At 43.0% G+C, this 27,646-nt stretch overlaps 1 pseudogene; it reads right to left on the bottom strand.

The window, feature by feature from the left end:
* Window positions 1-1,187: 1,187 nt before the first annotated feature.
* On the bottom strand, window positions 1,188-7,946 carry LOC129013236 (dehydrogenase/reductase SDR family member 2, mitochondrial-like; annotated as a pseudogene).
* Window positions 7,947-27,646: the final 19,700 nt, after the last annotated feature.

Here is a 27,646-nt window from a genome sequence, read left to right as displayed (position 1 = left end):
TTGTGGTATATTCATACAGTGGAATATTGTTAAGCAATAGAACGGAAAGAACTACTGAAATACACAACAACAAATATAAATCTCAAAAGCATTATGCTAGGCAAAGGAAGCCAGACATTGAGTACATATAAACCATATGATTCCATTTATATAAAACTCTAAAAAATATATAATCTATCATGACAGAAGATCAATGGTTGCCTTGGTCCATTGGCAGGGGTGTCCAATGGAACGGGGCACAAGAGAACTTGGAGGGGAGCAATGGCATGTTCTGTATTTTTATTATGGTAGTGGTCATATGTATGTAAAAATTTGTTAACACTCAGTGAAAAGTTTGCTTGAAGTGCATCTGATTTATTGTCTATAAGCTGTAAGTAAATGGTTTTCTTAAGGAAAAGATATGGTAACAACATTGATATTCGCAAACTGAATAATCAAGGAGATTTTAATTTAAAATTACTTACAAATAAGTGGACAGGGTTTAGTGCATCCAACAAGGTATAGTGCAGTACTCCTGAGATAGCAACAGCGGGGAGCCATTACCACCTCTAGGCCTGAAGGGACAAGAGGGTTGAAGGTGCTGCCTGACAAGAGCCATAGCCTTCAGTAGAGACTGCCCTCACGGGGTAACCAGGCAGTAAGGGAGCCTGAGAAACAAATTCCCTGACGTCAGTCTCCTGTGCCCTCCAATCTCCTAAGAGTGCCTCCCCTTGACCAAACCCAACTGGAAGCCAGAGGTTAAGGGACTGTGGAAGCATCCCTGCAGGTCAGCCTCTCAGGGCACAGAGAAGAAAAGACACATGGAGAGTGGATCTGGAGGGGCAGATGGAAAGTATCCAGCCCAATTTATAATTTCATGGGAAAGGAATGAAGGAAAGCAGGGAGGGGTAAAAAGTCTTAGGGAATGAGGCAAGGGACTCTGCCAGGGATGAAGCTTCTAGGCCAATGGGACTGCTCATATATCACCAGACAAACAGAAATGAGCCCAGATTAGAAGTGGCCAAACATGTTTGTTTCCAAAATAAAAGTTTCAAACACCTTGCCTTCCTTCTCATTTCCTGAGCAAGTTTCCTTACATGGCCCTGGATCCTAATGACACCCTAAGGCTCCCCACTTCCATATTTCCCTAAGGCCCCCCATTTTCCACTTCAGGACCGTGGCCTCACTCTCTTAGTCGCACACTCTCTTCACAGCTTAGGGGAGTAGCCAGCCACCACGATGTTCTCCCCGGTGATGGAGCACATCTGGAGAGGACAGGAAGGACATGGTTCCTGCATAGTCTTCCAGCTCCCCAAACCTGAGGGAAGAGAGCAGAGCTGAGGGTGCAGCCTTTGAAGTGTTAATCTCTGACCTCAGGTCCTACTGCCCCAGAGGGGTGCCCAGCATTGACCCCAATCAACTCACACCTTACCAGCCTCCATGGGGGGCTCACACCCACCCTCTAGCCTCCAGCCCAGGACTGTGATGTCTTCAGACTTCAAAGAGGGGGCCAGCTAGTAGACCAGAAAATCAAGGATCTATGCCTTCTTGAACCTGAAACTTTCCCTCAAGTAAACACAGACCACTAAAGTCCCAAGCCCCACCTACCGCTGCAATCCATGGACTTTGTTAAAGCCAGGTAGCAAATATGGCAATGTTTTCTCCTGAGGAAAGATTTCAGGTCAATGTTAGGCAGATGGATTGTTGGCAGGAGCAGGGAATGTTGGGGGGCGCTCGTAGCAGGGAGGAGATGGGGGTTGGGAAGAGCACCATGGCAGACCAAGTCCTCTGTGGGAGGGTGACCCCCCTGTTTGGGCGAGAAGGGTGAAGAAGGACTCTGGTCTGCTCCCAGAAAGGACACAGCCCTCCCATGCTTCTACAGGAAAGGGAGAGGTTGTGGGTCCCAAAGGCTGAAGGCCAGAGCCTCTGAGTGACGAACCTGGGCTGGGGCTCCAGCCTAAGTGTGCAGGTCTCTGTGGGCCTCAGTTCAGCTGGAAGCTTTGCTGGCGAAGGGATCTGTGGGACCATGGGGGCAGGGAGTGGGAACAGGAGCCACAGCGACCCTCCCTACTTGCACAAAGTCAGCCTTGATTATTCCTGGCACCAGGCAGTTTACGCAGATGTCTTTTGGAGCCAACTCCATTGCCAGGGACTTAGGCCCAGCAGGGTTGTTTTGTGGATTGGCAATGCAGGGATGGACAATTACCTGAAAAACCAAAGCTGTGACTCTGGGTCACAAACTAAGAAGACATGCCTGACTCCAGCCCCAAACTAAAATGCCTTCCCCCAACCCTCACCACCCCATAATAATTTTCAAGGACTGAAATTCCGAGATCGCAGGGCTCCTCCAGGCTTAGGGAAAGGTCAAGCTGCTGCCATGTGTGTCCAAGCTTGACACAGAGAAAGCTGCACTGTGCTTTTGAACATTCAGGAAGGAAGTGGGAATTAAGAGACCCAGGACCCAGTCCTTGAAGTAATGCAAACTGACTATTCTTACCCTGGGCACGTGGCTTAATGTCTTTGGGTATTAGATCTATTATGACAAAGTGAAATTATACCTGGTCTGTAGCAGTCAGGGTGTTATGCTGGTGTTAACATATCTCTTTTTTTTTAATTTTTATTTTGGTCTTTTTAATAGAGACGGGGTCTCGCTATGCTGCCCAGGCTGGTCTTGAACTCCTGGGCTCAAGCAATTCACCTGCCTCAGCCTCCCAAAGTGCTGAAATTATAGGTGTGAGCCACCACACCCGGCCTGGTGTTTACACATCTTAACTCCGTCTTATCTGGGATCAATAGCCAATTCTCCCACACACCCCTGCAAGGCCTCACAAGAAACCAGTTTCAGGTACCCTCACCCAGCCGCATCCAGAGGGGCTGACACTCACTGGTATTGGCACATAAGCCACCATAGATGAGACCAGAACCACAGAGCTTCCACTGTGAGAAGAAAGGGAGATGAGAAGAGACGAAAGTTCAATAAAGAGACCAGGTGAGCCAGGAAATTGTATTTTCATGCTATGAGGAAACCAGCTCAGGGTTCAGGGTGAAAGCATAAAAGTTTGGGAACTATTTGGAACACTAGAGGGAAGCTGGACATCTAAATTAGTGGATACCGAGGCCACTGCTGGGGTCAAAGCCACCCAATACACACAGCCAAAGTGGCATCCCTTGGGGCATGGTCCCAAGGCTGAGGGGCAGCTCTCCTGGAGAGCAGAGCCAAGTGACACTCATGTGTCCCAGAGACCCCCCGTGAGGTCTGGGCATCACTAACGAGTTCCAGCCTGGCCTGCCCCTGGGCAGCCACGGGACACAGGACAGCCAGGCTCTGCCTGGGAAGGTGAGGAGAAGCAAAACCACAGGGCCTCTGACCAGAAGGGAAACAGATGACATACCCACAGACAAGGGCAAGAGTAACTGGAGCTGGTGGCTCTGGGTGACTTCACTCTGGCCCCTTCATCCCTGCAGCTGCCACTGCAGGGGCAAGGTCCGTGCCACTCCCTGGGATGAAAGAAACAAGGGCCAGTGAAATGTCCTTTGAGGACCTGGAAGGCAGGCCCTGCCCCTCCCCAGCAAGTGTCTCTTCATCTTCATCACAACTGCCACATCCCATGAGGAAGAAGGTAGGCCTGGAAATGGAGAACATGTCCCAAAGGACACACCTACCATCTCCCCTGCCATCCTCTACTTCTTGAGTCCCTGCCCAAGTGCTTCCAGGGAGGTAGAAATAAACAATGCACTTAGACCTCGGTGCCCACTAGCCCCTCTCATCCCCTGTTCTCCATGTGGGGCAGCAGCTGGCTCAGCAGCAGGGCTGGGGTCTTCACGTTCACACACAGGATCTGAAATGAGAAAGAATCCAGGGGCAGGGGACAGGGAGAGATGAGGTCTGTCCAGGGCCCATCTCACTGGTCACTTGGAGACCTGTGGCCAGAGCAAGAATGAAGCCCTGTGACTGTGAGTGCTGGGACACTGTGTTCCTTACTATCTGTGAGGGAAAAGGGATCAGAGGTTCCAGTCCTGCCCAGGTCATAGGGGAGCCACAAATAATCTGTGATTTAGGGGACCCTCTCACTATTGATCCCCACACAACCTCTCCCCAGTCAATATTGCCCTCTGGAGAGGAGGCTGGGAAAATACAAGGGAGGGAGGGAAATCAGGGTAACTTAGTGAGTGCCATTAGGTAGGTGCGGTGAGAGAAGGGAATCCATACTGAGTATTTAGTCTATGTCAGGAAAGGTTTGGAATCAGGATTTTTTTTTTTAACCAGAAGAGCCTGATTGTGGCCGAAGGGAGAGGAGGGGAATTGAAAGTTGAGTCTAGAAGGCCATGGAATGTGAGACCCACAAAGAGAAGGTGGGGTGGACTCCACCAGGAGAAGGGGAGGGGTGATCGGTGGGATGAAGGCTCCCTGAGGAGGGGATGGCTCACATAGATCACAGGACCCAGTCTCTGCCAACAGGGTCAGGTGGGAGACCAGGACTGAGCCCTCGAAGGGGGCCCATCAGGACAGCAGGGGCAGGGGGTCTGCAGAGGCAGTGGGAGCCCCTGGAATGCGCTATTGATTGAGTGGGATGGTGGGCCTAGGCAGGGGTCCCTTCTTTCAGCTGTGTCTGTGAACAAGTGAGGTGCCTCTGTGATAGCCCAGAGGGGGCCCATGGGACAGGAGGAATGAAGGGACTGGAACAGGTGCCAGTGAGTCCAGACTGAGACAGCCTCAGAAACCTGAGCCAAGGGAGGATCTTTGCCATGGATAGACCAGGAAATCTCTGGCCTCTCAGCTCTTTGTAGCAGTGACCGGCACAAGGAGAGTCAGGGTAGAGGAGGCTGCTGGAGCCTGGTCTAGGCTTGGCGTGGTCAGTGCTTGTTCAACTTACTGGTGGGCAGCTTGTCCCAGGGAGCCCCAGCCCCCACCCATCAGAGTCAGCATTGAGGTGGGGAGAGAGGGCATGTGGGAGCTGAGGTACTCTGTGTGCACATGCATGTGTGCAGAAATGGAGGACAGAGAGCCAGGCAGGAAGTGATCCTACCCCGGGTCCTCACCTTGTCCCAGACCAGCTCAATGGCTCCCAGTGTGCTCCCCACCAAGGGATTGACCTCTGCCACGCACACCAGTCACCGCCTCCACAGCGCTCCAGGGCCTGTGGAGAAAATGACAGAGGATGTGGAGGAAGGGAGAAGAGGTAGTGACAACCCAGGGCAAAGTGACAAACCCTTACCCAAGGCCATTCTGCAGCATCCCTGGAGCGCTGGCAGATCCTGGCCATCAGATGTGAGTGAAATATTTGTTTCTCACCTCCTTGGAGGCATCAAATTCCTGCCCCTGTGTGATGCCTGATTGACACCCAGGCCCTGACCAGTCCAGATCTTCACTCTCCTCCTACATTTCTAATCAATTTTGTCTCACCTCTCCCTCCACTCTGGAATCTTCCTCCCACAGTCTCACATCAAGGGCCCATTCATTCTCTGCAACATGCAGCTGCCCACTGCACACTCTTTCAGATTCTGCCTCACAACTCATCCCTTCCAGGGTGGTCACACATGAAGAGCTCTTATCCCAGTGGGCTCCCCAGCACAGCACCTGGGGGTGCGCTAGAGCTGTGCTCTCAAACTTCAACAAGTACACAGATCACTAGCAGACGATGTGGAAAGGTAGCCTCCATTCAAGCAGCCTCAGCTAGATCTGAACTTCCAGGTCTCCAGCAAGCTCCCAGGCCAGGCTGCCCTTTGATTAGCAGTGCTCTAGGCCAGTCCATGTGAGCTCCCTCCTGCCAGGAACATCTCTTCTCAGACACATCTGGTTGTCCATTTGCTTCATTCCCTGGGCAGGGCCCTGTCCCGGGCTGCACACATTGTTCACCTAGATAACATTGCTAGAGACCCCAGCCATGTCAGGGCTGGATCTGGGTATCCCTGTCTTCTCCTCCTCCCACTGCCTGCCCCTTCACCGGGACCATCAGCCGCTCCCGATCCTCGGCCTTCCCCAGGTGGCACACAGTGCCTGCCATGCTCAGAGCGGCCATGGCCCAGCCCATGTTCTGTTGCTTCTGGCCACTGACAACCACGTGGGCCCCATCTTGAGCAAGATGCCGAGCGATGGCAAAGTGGATCCTAGGGGCAGAGATGGAGTGATGGCTTCTGCCCTCCCCACTCTCCTCCTGGAAGCCTGATCTTGAGACACAAATTGAGTTCCCTAGTGTTGTCTGACAGCAACCTCCAAATCCTTCTAAGCAGGGAAGAGGAACTGAGTGGCTAATACTTATCAGGCCATCGCAAAGGCTACCCCATTTAATTCTCACAACTTAATGTATAATTATATTTTATAGATAAGGAAATGTTCGTATCAATTTTGTTAAAGGAGTTTTTAAAAAGTAATGTTTCATCAAAACAGTTAACTTGCTGGGTACACTGCCTACATTGTAAAGAATCTTTTTAACGGCCCAGCTTATTTTCTTTTTGTTCTAGCCAGAGGCCTCCAGTATAAATTACAGTTTCTCTAAGCTTAACAGCTTCCCTCCGCTCTGCAGTTGAAACACTTTCATTGTGAAGAACACATTCTGCCCTCTGCATCTCCTTACTTTAAGGAGATCTGATGCACTCTTGATAAGGCTGGCTAAACCCCTGTGATAAAGAAAGAGCAGAAGGCACATTTCCTCTGCGTTGTACAAACTATCTGGGTAGCTTGGAATTTCTTATTGGTATTCATGCTATTTTGTTTTATTGGTATTCACTTATTATGAAGGTCAGGCCTTGGGAGCACCCACAAAGATTTAAAACATCATGGAGATCTGGGAAGTCTAGAATGATTACACAGTTCTGAAATACAATGGTCTAAATTGGTGAAGTTATAGACCATGAAAGGTCAAAAGGAAGATCGTGCCCCTGAAGCACTCAACACCAGAAACTCCGCCTCCTGCCAGTGATAATGACTCATAGCTTGTAGCTTATGATGGCAGTTACAGGATGAGTGGAATTGGAGGGACATGGGAAGAAATGTGACAATGAGAAGAGATTCACCTGTGAAAACTCCCTGAGCCGGTCCTGAGACATTGCCCTGCTCATTCCCCTGGTGCCAGTGGGCATCCTCCAGTCAATGAAACCCCTGAGTCTGAGGGACAAATAGGTCTCAGGTTTCTCCCTATTAGACCAGGATCTTAAAAGGCCATAGCCGCATGGAAGATGGGGAGAGAGGGATGTCCCGGTGGTAATAAAATAAATATCTTGGGACTACTGAGGCAGTAGGTAGGTAGACAAGATTCAAGCACTGCTCTCATTGACCCAGAAAACAGCTGGTTTTCCAACTACATCATTCTTAGAGCTCAGGAACCAGATATTTTAAGGAGAGATGCTGAGATTTGGAGTTAATTATAAATTCCAGAGCTGTATGATGAGGTGGGAGCATTGGGCAGGGATGTGTGAGATGGGCATTGACTGCAGAGCCCACTCTGGAATGAAGACACTGACATCTCCTAGTCAAAAGCCAGCTAGGGACTCCCATTCACTCATCCTCTTGTGGACCCAGTGATCACAGCCACTTTATCAGCCAGGGCACTGCTCTTACCTGCTGTTTTGCCAAACATTTTTGCTGAGAGAGGAACTGGGGGGGCAATGAAGACCCCTAAAGGCCCATGACATAGCCTTGAACATGGCAGTCACTGTCTGGTCTTCCTCCTTCTGGACCCAAAGCTGGGGAAGAACCTGGGAAGATATTCACATTATGGAAGACATTAGGACCTGTGTCTCCATGCATCCTCCATGGAAGTGCCACTGAGGTCTCTGACGGATGTCCCACCATTCTCCAAACTTTCCAGGAAAGTACAGGACTGTCCATGTTCTTTCCACAGCCTATTCCCCCAGAAGGGCTTCCCCACTGTAGTGAACTGCAGCACCACGGCAGACATGGCCAGGCATGGTGCTGGGCCCCTGGTAAGTGCCTGAGTGACATTTACCTGGCTCACCTCCACATCCATCATCTGAGCATTGAACTTGTTGTCAACAGCTCCAGGTTCTGACCTTTCCTGAAGCCACCCCTCAGCTCCGCACCTAAAGTAACAGCAACAGCAACCTCCTCAGATACTAAATTTGTAATATTTCCAACAGGCAAGTTGCTTCTCCTCATCACAAATGACTCCCTTCCAACTCTAGATAAAGTCCAGTCACTCCCTTCTGATTCCAGTAAAGTCAGGCCACTCCCTCTGGTTCCAAAAAATTTCACAGAGTCTCTCCCCTCACCTCCTCCTGACCCCCAGGCCTTCCTGTCCAGGCCCACCTGCCCGAACAGCCCACAGCACCTCGTGTCACTGTAACTGCAACAGCAGCACCTTATATCTGAAACAATTTTCAACACATACCTTTCATCTCAAACCCCCTTACTATCCAATAGGGAGACCAAGGAACAATAATAATCCTAGGTTGTCTCCTCTAAGAGGTATACTGTGAAGCAAGTAGTTTTTCTGGAGATAACCCTGGGAAGAAATGTTAGGAGACTGGAGGGAGTGAGATGGAAAAGAAGATAGCCCAGGAAAGATGAAAGATGGAAGATGAGGAGAGAGGGATGTCCTGGTGGTAATAAGATCAGTATCTTAGGACTACTGAGCCGGTAGGTAGGTAGACAAGATTCAAGTACTGCCCTCATTGACCCACAAAGCAGCTGGTTTTCCAACTACATCATTCGTAGCGCTCAGAAATCAGATATTTTAGGCAGAGATGCTGAGATTTGGAGTTAATTATAAATTCCAGAGCTGTGTGATGAGGTGGGAGCATTGGGCAGGGATGTGTGAGATGGGCATTGACTGCAGAGCCCACTCTGGAATGAGGACACTGACATCTCCTAGTCATGAGCCAGCTAGGCACTCCCATTCAGGAAAGGTGTGTGATCAATCAGGTTACCTCTGTGGCCACTGAAGTTCAATCTGCTGAGGAACTCTGAGCATCTGCTTCAAATTTCAAGGGAATTGGGGACTTAAGGTGGTCCACCCTCCCAGTTTTCCTGCACTCCAGGAAACCCCCAAGTCCCAGGCAAACCAGGACAGCTGGTCAACTCTTGTCAGTCATTGGTTGAGGGCTGCTCCTAAGCAGCATTAAATACCTTAGCACTGCCAGCTTGCCCCACCTGTGCACGGAGCAGGTTCCAGGAACCAGAAAAATCCAGAGAAAGTCACAGGTGCGAGCTGTTGGAAGTTGGGCTGATGAATACAGAAAGGTGACTGCTGAGAGGACTTAGGCGGGATACCAACAGCATCTGCTGTAAAGTTCACATGTATTGATCATTATGTTCTAAGCATAGCACTATGCAATCTTCATGATTTTTTTTCATTTAATAGTCATTTAGCCTTTTGAAGTAGTCATTGTTATTATCCACATTTTATAGAACTGGAAACAGAAGCACAGAGAAATAAATTGTTCAATTTCTCAGAACCAGTAGAAAGCTGAGGTTCAACCTACATCTACTGAATAGAAAACCTGCAGTCTTAGTATCTAAATTATACTGGCTTCTCTGACTCCTCTCAGGAAGGTGCTACATGCTCTGAGCCCATAGAACTTTTATATTTGTCTTGGATATCCTCAAACTTCACTTGGCTTTATAATAATCAGGACACTGTAATATTGATAGAAGAATAGGCACACAGATAGATGGAACAGAACAGAACATCCCAAAATACACCTACACAAGCACAGCAAACTGATTCTTGACAAAGGTGCAAGAACAATCCAATGAGGAAGGTTAATCTTTTAAACAAATGACACTGGAGCAATCAGACCTCTGTAAGAGAATAAAATGAACCTCAAGCTAAACCTCATACTTTATTTATTTATTTTTTTTAAAAGGCCAGATGCGATGGCTTACACCTGTAATCCCAGCATTTGGGGAGGCCAAGGCAGTAGGATCACTTGGCCCAGGAGTAGAGACCAGGCTGAGCAACATAGCAAGAGTCTTGTCTCTACAAAATTAAAAAATTAGCCAGGCAATGTGGTGCACGCCTGTGGTCCCAGCTACTCAAGAAGCTGAGGTGGAGGATCATTTGTGACTGAGATGTCCAGCCTGGGTGACAGACCAAGACCCTCTCTAAAAAAAAACCAAAATCCCTTAAAATTGATCACAGATTTAGATGTAAAACTCTAAAACTTTTTACAGAAAACATAGGCTAAAATCTTCAGGACAAAGAACTAGGTGAAGAGTTCTTAGAAATGGCACCAAAATCATAATCCATAAAAGAAAAAATAAATCAGATTTCCTCAAAATAAAAACATTTGCTCTGTGAAAGACCCTGTTAAGAGAATGAAAAGCTGAGCTATAGATTGGCATTAAAATATTTGCAAACCACATCTGACCAAAAAACCTCATATTTAGAATATATGAAGAACTCTCAAACTCAACAGTAAAAATACAATTCAACTAAAAACTGAGAAAAAATACTTGAGCATTCATCAAAGAGGATATATGCATGCCAAATAAACACCTGAAAAGATGTTGAATATCATTATCCATTAGGGAAATGCAAATTTAAACCACAATGAAATATTACTATTCATCTATTACAACAGCTAAAATCAGAAAAATACCAAATGTTGGTGAGGAAGCAGGGAAACTGGATCTCTCATACCTTGCTGGTGGGAACATAACATGGTACAGCCACTCTGAGAAATAGCTTGGGAATTTCCTTTAAAAAATAAACATTCACTTACCATATGACTCCAGTTGCTGTACTCCCAGGCTTTATCCCAGAATTGAAAACATATGCTCACACAAAATCATGTACATGAATGTTTACAGCAGCTTCATTTGTACGTATTAGCCAAAACTGGGAAGAACTCAAATGTTCTTCAGTGGCTGAATGGTTAAGCAAACTGTAGTACATCCATCCCTTGGACCACTACAAAACAATTGTGCTATATCCCAAACATACATTCAGTATTTGTCCCAGGTTCCTGGCACAGATTTCTGTGGAATTCCCTGAGTGGTAGGAGTGTCTTTCGCTATTCATAATGAGCCCTTTTCAATCATACCTGAGTTTATACTAATGAGGTGACTTTGAGTGGGGCCTCTAAATAGCCTCAGGATGGAACTGGTTACCAGAGAGATCAAGTGATTAAAGGGCTGAAACTTTCAGTTCCACCCACTGACCTCCAGGAAGGGGAGAAGAGGTCTGGAGATTGAGCCCTATAAAAACTCATGAACAATGAGATGCAGAGGGCTTCCAGGTTGGTGAACACACTGGGGTGCTGGGAGGGTGGCGCACCCAGAGAGATAGATATGGAAGCTACACACACACACACAGACACACACACACACACACACACACACACACACAGAGCATACCTTGTGCTATGCATCTGTTCCATTTGGCTGTTTTTGAGTTGTATCATTTGGAATAAACCAGTAGGTGTAAATAAAGAGATTTCTTTGAGCCATTCTAGCAAATTATCCAACCCAAGGAATCCCTGATTTATAGCTAGTCAGTCAGAAATATGGGTGGCATGGGATTTGCAACTGACATCTCAAATGGGGGCAATCGGTGAGACTGAACCATTGAACCTGTGGAATCTGGTGCCACTGCCAGCTAGTGTCAGAGTTGGATTGAACTGTGGGGTGCCAGCTGGTGTCAGAAAATTGGAGTGTGAGAAAACACTCTAGAGCAATAAAGAACAAAATACTGATAAGTGCAACAATTTATGGATCTCAAGAGGGTTCCGCTGAGTAAACATAGTTCATTCCAAAAAGTTATGTACCATATGATCCCACTAATATATTCTTGAGATGATAAAATTATAGAAATGTGGAAAAGATTTGTGGTTGCCAGAGGTTAGGGATGGGTTAAGGGGAGGCAGATGAGTGTGACTACAAGAGGTAGCATGAAGGATCTTTGTGGTGATAGAATAGTTCTGTGGCTCAATTGTTGTGGCCACACAAATCAACATGTGATAAAATGTCCAGAACCACACACACACACACACACATACACGCACACACACAAGTGCATGTAAAACTGATGAGATATGAGTAAAATTTGTGGATTGTATCAATGTCAATTTCCTGGTTTTGATATTGCACTATCATTATGGAAGATGTTAATACATTATTATAATACCATTGGAACTACTGGATAAAAAGTATGTGAGATCTCTCTGTACTATTTTTGCAACTTTCTCTGAACTTAAAATTATTTTAAACTAAAAGTTTCTTAAGAAATTCACTTAGCTTTGACTTGTAGAACACAATTGGGCTAAGATCTATAAAAGAACAGAACACAAATTAATTAATCAGGCTCAATTTCTGGGACCACTTAAAACAATTGTTTATTAAAGCAGACATCTACACTATATTTACTCCTGCCTCTTAATAAGTGAGGCATATCCTTAATCATTAGTCTTTGTGATTTCACAAATAGTACTTGGGGACAGAGCTTAGAAATGTGTACAGTTTGGCTCTTGAGACATGTGAGAACAAAAGGAAGTGCTCTTCTCAAGGTAATGATGGACAACATCAAAGATCATCATAAGGACAGAGTGATATCCTCAGGCTGGAGCGAGGAGGGGGGCGGGAGAGAGAGAGAGAGAGAGAGAAGGCTTGTGAAGGAAATAGGACGGAGTTTTAGGTTAGGTTAGAGCAGGCTGTGTTTTCACAGCAGGGCTGTGGGCTGCTCCAGGCACAGAGTCTAGTGGGCCTGGGTGTGGAGTGGAACAGAGAAGTGGCGTAGACAGAACAGAGAGCCTGGTAAGGTGGGGTGGAGTGATAAGACCACGGCACTTTGGACTTCGTCTTCTGGATGAAAGAAAGCTTCTGGGTTTTTGTTTTGTTTTGTTTTTGTTTTTAACAAATTGATAATTTTTATGTAAATAAGTGATGATTATGCTCAGGAAGGCATAAACTTCATTCTGGGCCCTAACAACTAAAAGAGCTAATCATTGTTTCTCTAGTACTCTTTTTTTTTTTTTTTTGGTCTTGATTTAATTTTTATTCCACTTCCTGAGTGGTCTATTCTAGTCTAATTTTTTTTTTAATTTTTTCTTTCCTTTTAAAAAAATTTCCTGGGTTCTGTCCTTCATAGTCCAGTCTTTATGTCAGTATTAAGCCCATGCACAATTAGGGAATCAATATAAAAAGCTAACAACCCTTCCTAGGGAACAAAATCATAGATATCTGAAAATAGACAAGTTCACATCTGAACTTAACATCAAAACTTTAAACAAGGCTTTCAAAGCAAGTTCAATCTTGTTTGTCTCAAAGAGTGTTATGGACTGAATTTTGTCCCCCCAAAATTCATATGCTGAGGCTCTGGTACAGGCTATGACTATGTTTGGAGATAGGGCCTTTACAGAGGTGATTAAGTTAAAATAATATTGTTGGGGCAAGCCCTAATCTGACTGGTGGTCTTATAAGAAGAGGGAATCTGGATACACAAAAGAGAGCCAAGGACACGTACACATAGAAGGCTGTGGGAGGACAATGAGAAGACACCCATCGCTAGCCAATGAGAGAGGCTTCACAAACCTTGAACTCGATCTTGATCTTGAATTTTCAGGCTCCAGAACTATGAGAAATAAATTTCTGTTTAAGCCACCCAGTCTGTGATATTTTCTTATGGGACCCCTAGCAAACCAGTACAAGGAGAAACCTCACTACTATTCCTTAACACCTCCCATTATGACCTGTTAATTTCCCTCAACCTTTCTTTCAACAGAAATGGAGCACTAAGAGTTTCTGACCTTCAGGAAAAGAAGTCCAGGACATAGTGAATAGAAAAGAGTCCATGCGCCTCAGATTTACAAAATTGAAAAGAGCAAAGGCCTCCCTGATGATACAAGAAAAATAGATTGTACTTCTACTGTGTGGAATAATAGTATTAGAAAGTTAGCAAAGTTATATGGCAAGAGGAGGTAAAAACAAACAAAAAGACCAAAAAACCCCCTATATTTAGAGTTTCCTACTCCATCCTTCATCTTCTGAGACTGACCATATAACAAATTATGTGTACCCATTTAGATCCAGAAAAGGTTGTCATCATTGCCATATTTCCCCCTCCCAAAGAAAATGATGCAATAAGGAGTAGTTGGCCTGCATTCACAGGCATCTATGTGATATGCGCTATAATATTTCACATTCCCAGTCCCAGTCTTTGCCTGTTGTTCAGTTGATCTACCATCTTAGTTTTCAAACACATATAATTTAAAGGAACCATAATAACATTCAGGAATTTGTATGTTCTGAGAATATGTGTGTATATTTTATACATGCCATATATATTATATATAAATATGCATGTATATATGATATAAATTGTGTGTGTGTGTGTGTGTGTAATATGTTAGTAGGTATGGAGTGACCCAATCTGTTTGCCAAAAATCTACAATAATCTTACATCACTTAAAATATTTCACATATAAAAATGGATTTGTGAACAAGAACTTTTATGGCCTTATTTGTAATAGGTAAAAAAATGAATAAAACCTAAATGCTGAATATGGTATATTACTCGATGGGATATATACAGCAAGTAGTTTGTAATAACATAGAAATGCTTCCACTAAAATGCTAACTGAAAAATCATGACACATACTTTTACATATACAATGACAACTTATATTTACACAAGTATCTACATAGAGAAAAGCTAGAAAGAAAAGAAGGTGTGCTGGGATCAAAGTGAAAGATTAAATATGTACTCCAGCCTTCTATACCAAATACCACTAGATGAAGAAGATATTTTTAAAAAGAAAGAAAATCAAAACAAAGCAAAAAAAAGCTTGTAAAAATTATGAGGAGGCTGGGCATGGTGGCTCATACTTGTAATCGCAGCATTTCAAGAGGCTGAGGTGGGAGGATTACTTGAGCTCAGGAGGTTGAGGCTGCAGTGAGCTGCAACCATGCTACTGCACTTCAGCATGGGCAACAAAGTGAGACCCTGTCTGAAAAAAAAATGATAAGGAATTCTTGAAAGATGGATGGTGTGGCCTTGTATGAGAAAATTACAGTCCAAAATGCCTTCAGGAAAAGAATAATAGCAAAAGATGGTAGCAGCTATGGGTGCTCCAAGCTTAGAGGCAGCAGACATAAGGAGTAGGAGGGTCCTGGGCAATTGTCACTGCAGAGGTAAGTCACGCACCACATAACAACATTTCAGTCAACCACAGACCACTTCTACAATGGTGGTCCCATAAGATTATAACACTGTGCTTTAAGTATACCTTTCCTATGTTTAGCTATGTTTAGACACACTGATCCCACTAACCCTTACCACTGTGTTACAATTGCCTACAATATTCAGTACAGTACCATGCTGTAGGAGTTTGCAGCCTAGGAACAATAGGCTATACCATATAGGCTAGATGCATAGTAGGCTACTGCCATCTAGGTTTGTGTAGGTACACTCTACACTGTTGCCGCAATGACAGACTCACCTAATGTTGCATTTCTCAGAACATATACCCATCTTTTAGCCACACATGACTGTATTTGCATTGGGAGGAGCAAGGCCCTTTGGTATCTTCTGCAAATCACTATGATTTTGCCAGGCATCTCAGGAGAAGAAGTATCAGCCCCTCGGAATGTAACTGTGAGAAGGTCAGAAGAAATTTGGATTAGTAAAATAAAATGAAGGAAAAAACAAACAAAAAAAAGCATGATAAATAAGAAACACAAAATAAGATTTCAGAAATAAGTCCAAATATATATGGATGTTCACAATAGATGTGAGTGGGTTAACTTCATGTATTAAAAGATGGAGTCTCTTTTTAAAACCCAGTTAAATACGGTTTGTAAGAGATACAGCTAGAACAACCACCAAAGGAAGATTGAAAATAGGAAGAAAGGAACAGAAGGTCACATATCAGGCAAACGTTAATAAAAGGAAGGAAAGCATGACAATATTATAATAAGAAAAAATATAATTCAAGGAAAAGGGCATTAAAGTGGAAAAAGATAATAAGCATTATCTTTTTTATTAAAATGTTATTAAAAATATATAAAACAAAAATTACAATAGTAACTTTTATGTCTATAACACGAGTTTAAAATGGGAAAATAATAAGTCAGTGAGTTACTTTAACATGTATCCCTATGGAATCAACACTTTACTGGACAAAATATAAGTAAGAATAGAGAGAATTTAAAATAATAATTAATAAAATGTTAATAAATTCCAAAGAGTGGAAATCATGTGAGCCATTCATAGTCACTGACCTGTATGCAATAAATACAGAAAATGAGCATAAAAGTATAGAATCAAAAAAAAAAAACATTTACCTGGAAATTTTAAATCTCCTTATATAATAGTTTTTAAAAGAGAAAAATCACAGCAGAAATCACTACTTAGAAATGAAAAACAAAGCCAGGCATAGTGGCCACACCTGTAATCCCAACACTTTGGGAGGCTGAGGTGGGAGGATCGCTTGAGCCCAGGAGTTGGAGGCTGCAGTGAGCTGTAATTGAGCCTCTGCACTCCATCCTAGGTGAAAGAGCAAGACCCTGTCTTGAAAGAAAAAGAAAAGAAAGAAGAAGGAAGGAAGGAAGGAAGGAAGGAAGGAAGGAAGGAAGGAAGGAAGGAAAGGGAAGGGACGGAGGGAGGGAGGGAGGAAGGAAAGAGAGAGAGGGAGGGAAGAAAGTAAAGGAAAAGGGAAGAAGGGAGGAAGGGAGGGAGAGAGAGGAAGGAAGGAAGGAAGGAAGGAAAAGGGAAGGAAGGAAAGAAAGGAAGGAAAGAAAGGAAGGAAAGAAAGGAAGGAAAGGAAGGAAGGAAGGAACAACAATATGAGGACTTTGTAGGAAAGTAAAACCCTGTAGGATGTGATCAAAGCAATACACAGAGAATAAAGCAGTCTTTTTTTTATATTACAAATTTATTAAGTTTGATAATATTCACTGTTGATGATAATGCGAACAAAACAAGAACTCCAAGGCATGGCTGGAGGGATGGAAAATAAGTATAAACACTTTGGAAAGCTATGTTGGAACTGCCAAGTAAGGTTGACAATGCATATACTCCATAGCCCAACAGTTCTACTTCTGGGAACTTCTCAGGGAGAAACTCTTGTTCAAGGAGACATATACAAAGACGTGTATTTCTGAGTTGTTCATTGTTACAAGGCTAAGAAAATCTTATTGTCAAACAGCAGGGGGATGAAAAAAATACACTGTTGTTTCTTGGTCCAGTAGAATGCCTAAGAATGAAAATGAATGAATTGGATTTGAGTGTATCAACATAGCAAGTCTCAGAGACATAATGTCGTGGCTAAAAAAAAAAAACAAAGTTGAATATAGAGTATCAAACATTTAGGAAGTTTATCCAAAGGAAAGAAATAAACATATATGAGTATGATAATACTTATTTCAGAAAAAGGGTTACTTCTGAGTAGACAGGAATGAAGAAGAGATGGAAGGTGGCACTGTAACTGTGTTTGTAATGTGTTGTTTATTTGAAAATAATGACAATCTAAAGGGAATGTAGCAAAATATTAGCACAGACAATCTCAGTGGTGAATATATTAATATCATGTGCCTTGAGTGTAAATATAACATAACTTTAAAAAGACTACATATTAAGGCCATGATATATAAAAAATTTAAATGAACAATGAAAATAGTGAAGCTTATAAATAATGCCTAAGTTATTTGTTAACATGGCTCTAAAACACCAGTTAAAGTCTTGATGGAGAAGATACTTGATGTAAGGAATTAATAAACAACACCTGGGTCTTTGAAAGATGCCTAAGCCTTTTGACTCAAGGTGGGACAACCATGTGGTGATAATCATACTCCAGAACTCCCTTTGGGGTCAGGCTAGGACTAGACTATAGCTGAAACCACATCTTGAGTTTCTTCACCTGCCTTATCCTGTTCCCCTTACTTACCTCATTATAATTTACTCAGGAGAGAAGTCTGTCAGTTAATCACTTGTATAGAGATTCCTGTTTCAAGCTGTATTTCTAGAGACCCTGATCTAAGATAGAGTTTGACTGACACAGCCTTGATTCTTGAAAGAACATTTTCACTTGGTGTATAACTCTAGGTCATAACTATCTAATCTTGAAGTTGTTATTCCATTTACTTCTAGCTTCATTGTTGTTTTTTTTTATTATTATACTTTAAGTTTTAGGGTACATGGGCACAATGTACAGGTTAGTTATATGTATACATGTGCCATGCTGGTGTGCTGCACCCATTAACTCATCATTTAGCATTAGGTATATCTCCTAATGCTATCCCTCCCCCCTCCCCCCACCCCACAACAGTCCCCAGAGTGTGATGTTCCCCTTCCTGTGTCCATGTGTTCTCATTGTGATGAGTTCATGTCCTTTGTAGGGACATGGATGAAACTGGAAATCATCACTCTCAGTAAACTATCGCGAGGACAAAAAACCAAACACCGCATGTTCTCACTCATAGATGGGAATTGCACAATGAGAATAAAGCAGTCTTAAATACACTTAGAAAGAAAATAATTGAAAATGAAATAATCTTTCAATGCAAGAAGTTAAATAAAAGAAAAATACTAATAAACCCAAGTGAAAAGAATTTTGAAAACAAAGATAAAAGCAGAAATTATGAAACTGAATACAAAGAAAATCAATAAGAGAATGGAAAAGAAAGATATCAAATTCCCAAAATGGATTTATTTTGATCATGGCACTGTCATTTAATTTTTCTTGAATTTGAATTCTTATTTATTTCCCAAATTTTCAACAAAAAGAATGCATTGCTTTTATATTTAAAAGTCTACTATTTTTAAATGCCCAGTTACTCCTTGGAGAAATGGCTGATTCTAGGGCTGAGACAGGGAAAATATGGGATGGTCCTGGAGCATCTTGTAGTGCCAGAAAGTAAGGAAATGCTCAACAAACAAACATTTAAAAATCCCAAAAGAATGGAGGCCTGGCACAAGGGCACAGGAGCCAAACAAAAAGAGCTTCCCATGATGAAAGCTGCAACAATTTGAGCAATAAAATAAGTAACAAATTATTGGATTTTAATCTAAATAAGATAAATATCTACGTGTCCATATTTATTTTTTTAAAGATTCAGTAAATAACTAAATGGTGGACAAGAAACAAATCTTCTCTATAGAAAAATCCCAAATAATATATGAAGATACTTTTCCTTGTAGGTGGAGTTTAATCCCTTCTTCCCCACCTTGAAGATGGGCTGGATTTGGAGTCTCACTTCCAAAGAAGGGGGAAATAGTAACTTTACAGTGGAGAAACCTGGCAGACACTTCCCTAACCAAGTGATGAAGGTGAACATCATGATCTAAGTAATGCTGATCCCAGGTACTCCTCAATACGATGAGATGAGAAGGGCACTTCTCTCTGTAGCATTTTTCCCCAAAACTCATCCTACCATCAAGAGAAATACATCAGACAAACCAAAACTGAGTAATGTTCTACAACATCCAGCCCAATCCTCTTCAAAACTGTTAAGGCCATGAAAAATGGGATGAGAAAATGTTATGGATGAGGAAAAAACTGCGGAGACACAAGGATTAAACACAATATATTATCCTAGATTGGATCCTTGAGCCATATAGGACATTAGAGAAAAAATTGGTGAGATATTAATAAAGTATATAGTTTAGTTGTAATAATGTACCAGTGTTAATTTCTTAGTTTTGATACACATACCATGTTTTATATAAGATGCTAACATTATGGGAAGCTGGGTGAAGAGTATACAAGAACTCTCTCTACTATATTTGCAATTTTCACACATCTACAATTATTACAAAACTAAAAGTTTTGGGTTTTTTCTTTTTTATATAAATTTTAAGAGGTTAAAAATACAACAATTCTCTCTCTGTCTCTCTCTCTCACTCTGTTTGATTGTTTGTTTGTTTTTGAAACAGGGTCTTACTTTGTCATCTAGGTTGGAGTTCAGCGGGGTGATCTCAGCCCACTGCAGCCTCAACCTCCCAAGCTCAGGTGATCCTTCTGCCTCAGCCTCCCAAGTAGCTAGGACCACAGGTGCATGCCACCATGCCTGGCTGATTTATCTTACTTTATTTTTCTACAGTGACAGGGTCTCACTATATTGCCCAGGCTGGTCTTGAACTCCTGGGCTCAATCAGTCCTCCTACCTTGGCCACCCAAAGTGTTGGGATTACAGGCGTGAGCCACCTGTTGTTTTAAAATGACCAACCACACATGCCTCAGAGAATTTTCCAAGTCTGTTTCTTAAATTTTGAATGGAGAATTTGGCAATGATTATTAAAGTTGTGAATGGTAAAAATCTATTATTAAAATTTCACAACTTTAAATTAGCTGTGCACTTAGAGCTTTTGTATGAAAACTGTGCTATTCTTAAATTTTCTGAATTAATATGTTCCAGTTTCATAGCAGAAACCATCTGACATGCTTTCAAGACAGCAGGATTCACAGGACAGCCCCAGGTAGCACCATCTCATCACTCCCATCCCTAATCCTGGGAAACCCTCCCAGCCCAAGAAGCAAGGCACAGGGTCTCTAAGGGTGGGAATAACTCAGCCCACGGGTGTCTCTGGCAGGGCTGATACTTGCAACCACAGCAGGAAATGGGGATTTGACCTTTTATCTCTGGGGACAAAAAGAAATAAGGAAGTTTGCACTTCCTCTGATGAGGATTTGAGTCCAGGCCTTAAGACTGCCCCTATCTATACTCCGGCACAACTGGTGGTGACCAGTACAGGTTACTGACCACTGGGTTCCCTGGGAGCCAAACTTATCCCTTCCAAATGAGGGCTGTGCTAAGAAGGGGTATGTGTCTCCTAGGGGACTCTGGCCTCTCCAGTCTCAACAACCCATTGTCTCCAGGGGGACCCCTGAAGGAAAGAGACATGCCTACCTGGGACCAACAGACTCAGGTGCTTACCTTGGATTCCTGAGCAGAAGCCTGTGGCTGCAGCAGTCCTGGAGCTGTGCTGATTGCCACTGAGTATCCTGTTATATAAGAGTTCCAGCCCATTCCCTCTTATCTTTCAGACACTCCTTTTAAGCTTACCCTGTTCCTTTCCCACCACACTCCCAAGCCCTTTGTTGAGTCATAAAAACATATAAGCAGGGAATTTTATAAATGGCATTCCAAGATGGCTGAATAGGAACAGCTCCAGTCTATAGCTCCCAGCATGAGTGACGCAGAAGACAGGTGATTTCTGCATTTCTAATTGAGATACCAGGTTCATCTCACTGGGGCTTGTCAGACAGTGGGCACAGGACAGTGGGTGGGTGCAGTGCACCGAGCATGAGCCGAAGCAGGGCAAGGCATCACTTCACCCGGGAAGCACAAGGGGTCAGGGAATTCCCTTTCCTAGTCAAGCAAAACTGTGACACACAGCACCTGGAAAATTGGGTCACTCCCACCCTAATACTGTGCTTTTCCAATGGTCTTAGCAAACGGCACACCAGGAGATTATATCCCGCACCTGGCTTGGAAGGTCCTATGCCCATGGAGCCTCGCTCATTGCTAGCACAGCAGTCTGAGATTGAACTGCAAGGTGGCAGCCAGGCTGGGGGAGGGGCACCTGCCATTGCCGAGGATTGAGTAGGTAAACAAAGTGGCTGGGAAGCTCGAACTGGGTGGACCCCACCGCAGCTCAAGGAGGCCTGCCTGCCTCTGTAGACTCCACCTCTGGGGGCAGGGCATAGCTGAATAAAAGGCAGCAGAAACTTCTGCACACTTAAATGTCCCTATCTGACAGCTTTGAAGAGAGTAGTGGTTTTCCCGGCACGGAGTTTGAGATCTGAGAACGGACAGACTGCCTCCTCAAGTGGGTCCCTGACCCCCAAATAGCCTAACTGGGAGGCACCCCCCAGTAGGGGCAGACTGACACCTCACACAGCTGGGTACCCCTCTGAGACGAAACTTCCAGAGGAACAATCAGGCAGCAACATTCGCTGTTTAGCAATATTCGCTGTTCTGCAGCCTCCGCTACTGATACCCAGGCAAACAGAGTCTGGAGTGGACCTCCAGCAAACTCCAACAGACCTGCAGCTGAGGATCCTGACTGTTAGAGGGAAAACTAACAAACAGAAAGGACATCCACATCAAAACCCCATCTGTACATCACCATCATCAAAGACAAAAGATAGATAAAACCACAAAGATGGAGAAAGAACAGAGCAGAAAAATTGAAAATTCTAAAAATCAGAGTGCCTCTTCTCCTCCAAAGGAACGCAGATCCTCACCAACAATGGAACAAAGCTGGACGGAGAATGACGTTGACGAGCTGAGAGAAGAAGGATTCAGACGATCAAACTACTCCGAGCTAAAGGAGGAAGTTCGAACCCATTGCAAAGAAGTTAAAAACCTTGAAAAAAGATTAGACGAATGGCTAACTAGAATAACCAGTGCAGAGAAGTCCTTAAAGGACCTGATGGAGCTGAAAACCATGGTACAAGAACTACGTGACGAATGCACAAGCTTCAGTAGCCAATTCAATCAACTGGAAGAAAGGGTATCAGTGATTGAAGATCAAATGAATGAAATGAAGCGAGAAGACAAGTTTAAAGAAAAAAGAATAAAAAGAAATGAACAAAGCCTCCAAGAAATATGGGACTATGTGAAAAGACCAAATCTACCTCTGATTGGTGTACATGAAAGGGATGAGGAGAATGGAACCAAGTTGGAAAACGCTCTTCAGGATATTATCTAGGAGAACTTCTCCAACCTAGCAAGGCAGGCCAACATTCAAATTCAGGAAATACAGAGAATGCCACAAAGATACTCCTTGAGAAGAGCAACTCCAAGACACATAATTGTCAGATTCACCGAAGTTGAAATGAAGGAAAAATGTTAATGGCAGCCAGAGAGAAAGGTCGGGTTACCCACAAAGGGTAGCCCATCAGACTAACAGCTGATCTCTCGGCAGAAACTCTACAAGCCAGAAGAGAGTGGGGGCCAATATTCAACATTCTAGAAGAAAATAATTTCCAACCCAGCATTTCATATCCAGCCAAACTAAGTTTCATAAGTGAAGGAGAAATAAAATCCTTTACAGACAAGCAAATGCTGAGAGATTTTGTCACCAACAGGCCTGCCTTACAAGAGCTCCTGAAGGAAGCACTAAACATGGAAAGGAACAACCGGTACCAGCCACTGCAAAAACATGCCAAATTGTAAAGACCATCGAAGCTAGGAAGAAACTGCATCAACTAACTAGCAAAATAACCAGCTAACATCATAATGACAGGATCAAATTCACACATAACAATATTAACCTTAAATGTAAATGGGCTAAATGCTCCAATTAAAAGACACAGACTAGCAAATTGGATAAAGAGTCAAGATCCATCAGTGTGCTGTATTCAGGAAACCAGTCTCACATGCAGAGACACACACAGGCTCAAAATAAAGGGATGGAGGAAGATCTACCAAGCAAATGGAAAACAAAAAAAGGCAGGGGTTGCAATCCTCGTCTCTGATAAAATGGACTTTAAACCAACAAAGATCAAAAGAGACAAAGAAAGGCATTACATAATGGTAAAGGGATCAATTCAACAAGAAGAGCTAACTATCCTAAATATATATGCACCCAATACAGGAGCACCCAGATTCATAAAGCAAGTCCTTAGAGACCTACAAAGAGACTTAGACTCCCACACAATAATAATAGGAGACTTTAACACCCCACTGTCAACATTAGACAGATCAACGAGAGAGAAAGTTAACAAAGATATCCAGGAATTGAACTCAGCTCTGCAACAAGTGGACCTAATAGACATCTACAGAACTCTTCACCCAAAATCTACAGAATATACATTCTTCTCAGCACCACACTGCACTTATTCCAAAATTGACCACATAGTTTGACGTAAAGCACTCCTCAGCAAATGTAAAAGAATAGAAATCACAACAAACTGTCTCTCAGACCACATTGCTATCAAATTAGAACTCAGGGTTAAGAAATTCACTCAAAACCACTCAGCTACATGGAAACTGAACAACCTGCTCCTGAATGACTACTGGGTACATAATGAAATGAAGGCAGAAATAAAGATGTTCTTTGAAACCAACAAGAACAAAGACACAACATGGGACACATTTAAAGCAGTGTGTAGAGGGAAATTTATAGCACTAAATGCCCACAACAGAAAGCAGGAAAGATCTAAAATTGACACCCTAACATCACTGAGAGGCTGAGGCATGAGAATCACTTAAACCCAGGAGGCAGAGGTGAACTAAGATTGCACCACTGCACTCCAGCCTCGGCAACAGAGTGAGACTCAGTCTCAAAAAAAAAAAAGAAAGAAAAAAAGAAAAGGAAAGAAAAGAAATAAAACATTACAAATTGAATAGAACCTCCACTTTGCCCTTCTTCCAGATCCATTCTCCTCTCTCTCTGCCCTCCCCAGAGGTGGCTGCTGTTCAGAAGTTGTATATATCATTCTTGTTCATGTTTTTTACATTTTACTACATATGCATTCATAAATCATATATATTGTCTTGTTTGTTTTTAAACTTTACCAAAGGTGATGTTATCACATTGTACTTATCATTATGCAACTTACTGATTTTTAGCAACCTTATGTTTTTGGAATTGAACCACAACATACACATCTCTAGTTCATTCATTTGCACCACCATAGAATATTCTCATTGTATGACTATACACAATCTACTTATCTACCTTCCTGTTGATGGACATTTAGGTTGTTTTAATTTTTATCTATTACACATAATGCTGCCATAAGTATCCTGTTCATATCTCCTTGCACCACACATGTGTGAGCTTTTCCCAGAGTTTATATCTGGAAGGAAGAAGCTGGGTCAAAGATCACATGTATCTTGATTTTTACTGTATATTACTAAATTTGTTTTCCAAAGCCATTGTAGCAATTTACACTTGTATGAAAGCTCCTATTCCTCCACATCATTCCTAATGCTGGTGCTTTCAGACATTTTCATCTGTGTCATTCTGGTAGATGTGAAAGAGCATCTTGTCTTGCTTTGCATTTTCTTGATTAACAGTGAGGTTGATCCTCTTTGCCTGCTGGGTCATTCAGGGTTCCTCCTCTGTAAATTGCCCATTCGTTCTCTGTCCACTTTTTATTGGGTTGCTTGCTTGTTTCTTGTTTTTAAGGTATTTGCATATTCTGAACCTACTCCTTTTTTGGTAGGCTTTGCTTATCTTGCTTCTACTTTTTGGGGTCATCTTAAGACCTCCAGCTTACTTACCATTCTTCATTCCTTGAAGATTTTAGCACCAGGGTCATTGTCTCTTTCTAGGACCAACTCTTTCTTAATTATTAGTGACTTCAATATTCATAAGCATGATCTTCTTAGTTTTTTGGCCCCTTCATTCCCAGTGATCCTATCCTCACCCTCCTCCAAGCCACCAACTTCCACAGTCATGCGTGAGACCTTGCCATTACCAACAATAGCATTCTCCCCATTATCTTGAAAGAAGCATCTCACTCTTTCACTATGGCTTCTCATCTTTCAGCATCCTCCCTCCAATAGCCCAATTTCTAAATTCTTCAAACCTAATGGAACCTGCTCTCCACTGACCTGTCAACTTGCACATCCGTCACCCCATTTGTGTCCTCACCTCCTATGTGACTGAGCTTAATTCCACCTTCCATCATGAGAGTCTCTTCTCTGTATGTGTAGCTGTTCCCTTGCTCTTCTCTTCCTCTCTTGGACTTTTCCAGGAAAAAAGAAACCCCAAACTGGAAAAACATAGCTCTCTGTTTACTGTCTAATAGCACACAAGCAAATGATATTGACTAGGGAAAAACACACAAGCATGGTGAAGGGTCTTTCTTTAAATTCATGACCACTGACCTTAGGAAGGTCTTTAGTGCTGCCCTTCAATCTTGCTTCACTTCCCTGGTCAATTCACTCTCTTATACTCTTACAGACAATTATCTTATAACTTCTCTTTTCTCAAACTTCCAACACCTTCTACTTCCTCACTTAGCTGATGGCCTTGTTTCTTATTGCACTGAGATTGTAGAAGCAATCTAAAAAGTATTACCAATCCCTTAAAAAGTATTACCAATCCCTTACATACATTCCCAATTCTCTGCTTTTCTTTCTAGTACAGTGGATAAACTGTCAGTGCTCCTGTGTAAAACCAATGCTCCATTTTTTCCCTGGGTCCCATCCTTTCTCACACCTCCTCAAGGTTATTGTTCTTTACTGGATCATTCCCATCAGCATGCAAACACTCTGTATATTTTCTATATTTAAAAAACACAATCCCTTAATATATGATGCCCTCAACTACCATGCCATTTTTTTTGCTCATTCTACAGAAAAATTCCTCAAAAAGATTATCTGTGTGCACCCTCTCCACTTACTCTTCTCCTATTCTTTCTTGCACCTACTCCAAACAGCCTTTCATCACCACTGCCCTGAAACTATCATTGAGGTCACAGATAATCTCTACTTTGCTAAATCCAATGATAAATGCTCAATCTTCACCTTACCCAGCCTCTCAGCAGCATTTGACATATTCACTTGCTCCTTCTTGACACACCTCCTTCTCTTTGGTTCTCTTCAAATCTCACTGAATTCTTCTTCTCAGTCTCGTTCACTGGTTCCTTCACTTTCCTCCCAACTCTAAAATTGATGTATCCCAAGGCCCAGTCCTCAGACCCTTCCTCTGTAAATACTAACCCACTAGGTGATGTCATCCAGCCCTATGGTTTTAGATACCATTTATTAGACTGACCACTCTCAAATTGCTATCTCAAGCTTCACCCTCTTTCCTGAACTCCAGACTCATATACTGTTCAGCTGGCTACTTGATGTCTGATAAGTGTCTCTAACTTAACGTGTTTAAAACCAAGCTCTCAATGCTCTACCACAAGCCTGTTCCTCCCATAGAGTTCACCATCTTATTAAAAGTTACCATTGTTAGCCCAGTTGCTTAAGCCTCAGAGTCACCACACCTTGGCTTCTCCTCTTCTCTCACATCCCACTTCAGCAAATTATATCTTCTCTACCTTCAAAGTATGTCAGAACACTTAATTAACATCCACTTCTTACCACCTCTACCCCTGTCACCTCATCCCTTACCTGGGTTATTGAAATAGCCTTCTAATAAAACTCCCTACCCCTTCACCCTTGTGCCTTTCCAATCTACTTTCCACACAGTAGCTAGAGTAATCCTATAAACTGCACTCATATCCTGTCACTCCTTAGCGCAAATCCTCCCATGATGTGCCATGCCCTTTAGATGTCCTTGCCATGGCCTTCAAGGCCCTGTGTCCCCTGGCCTCACTACTTGCTCTTTTACCTCATCTTCTATCACTCCCTTCTCCCCGATCCCAGCCACACTGGCCTTCTCGTTGTTCTTCAAAGGCCAAGTACTCTCCGGCCTCAGAGCAATTGTTCAGCTGGTCTTTCCGCCTGAAAATTTCTTTTGCCTGAATATCCACATGCCAAACTCCCCCATCTCCTTGGGCTCTCTCCTCAGGTGTCACCTATCAGGATAGCCTTCACCAACCACCCTGTATAAAGTAGCAAACCCACCTACGATCACTTCCTAGTCCCTTACCCTGCTCTGTTTTTCTCCATGGCACTTATCATCACCTGACATGTTACATATTTATTTGTTTACTGTTAACATAAACCATCACTAGAGCAGGGACTTTGTTTTATTTACTGCTCTGTCCTTAATACTAGGCCAGTGTGTAGCAGCAGCTCAATAAATATTTGTTGAATGAATGAACAAATTAACAAATTATTTTTCCTGAAAGTTTT

The sequence above is a fragment of the Pongo pygmaeus genome, chromosome 15 (genome assembly GCF_028885625.2).
Source record: "Pongo pygmaeus isolate AG05252 chromosome 15, NHGRI_mPonPyg2-v2.0_pri, whole genome shotgun sequence".
In the NCBI taxonomy this organism is placed as follows: Eukaryota; Metazoa; Chordata; class Mammalia; order Primates; family Hominidae; genus Pongo; species Pongo pygmaeus.
The sequence above is the reverse complement of the archived record's forward strand: the minus strand, read 5'-3'. Positions and strand labels throughout refer to the sequence as shown.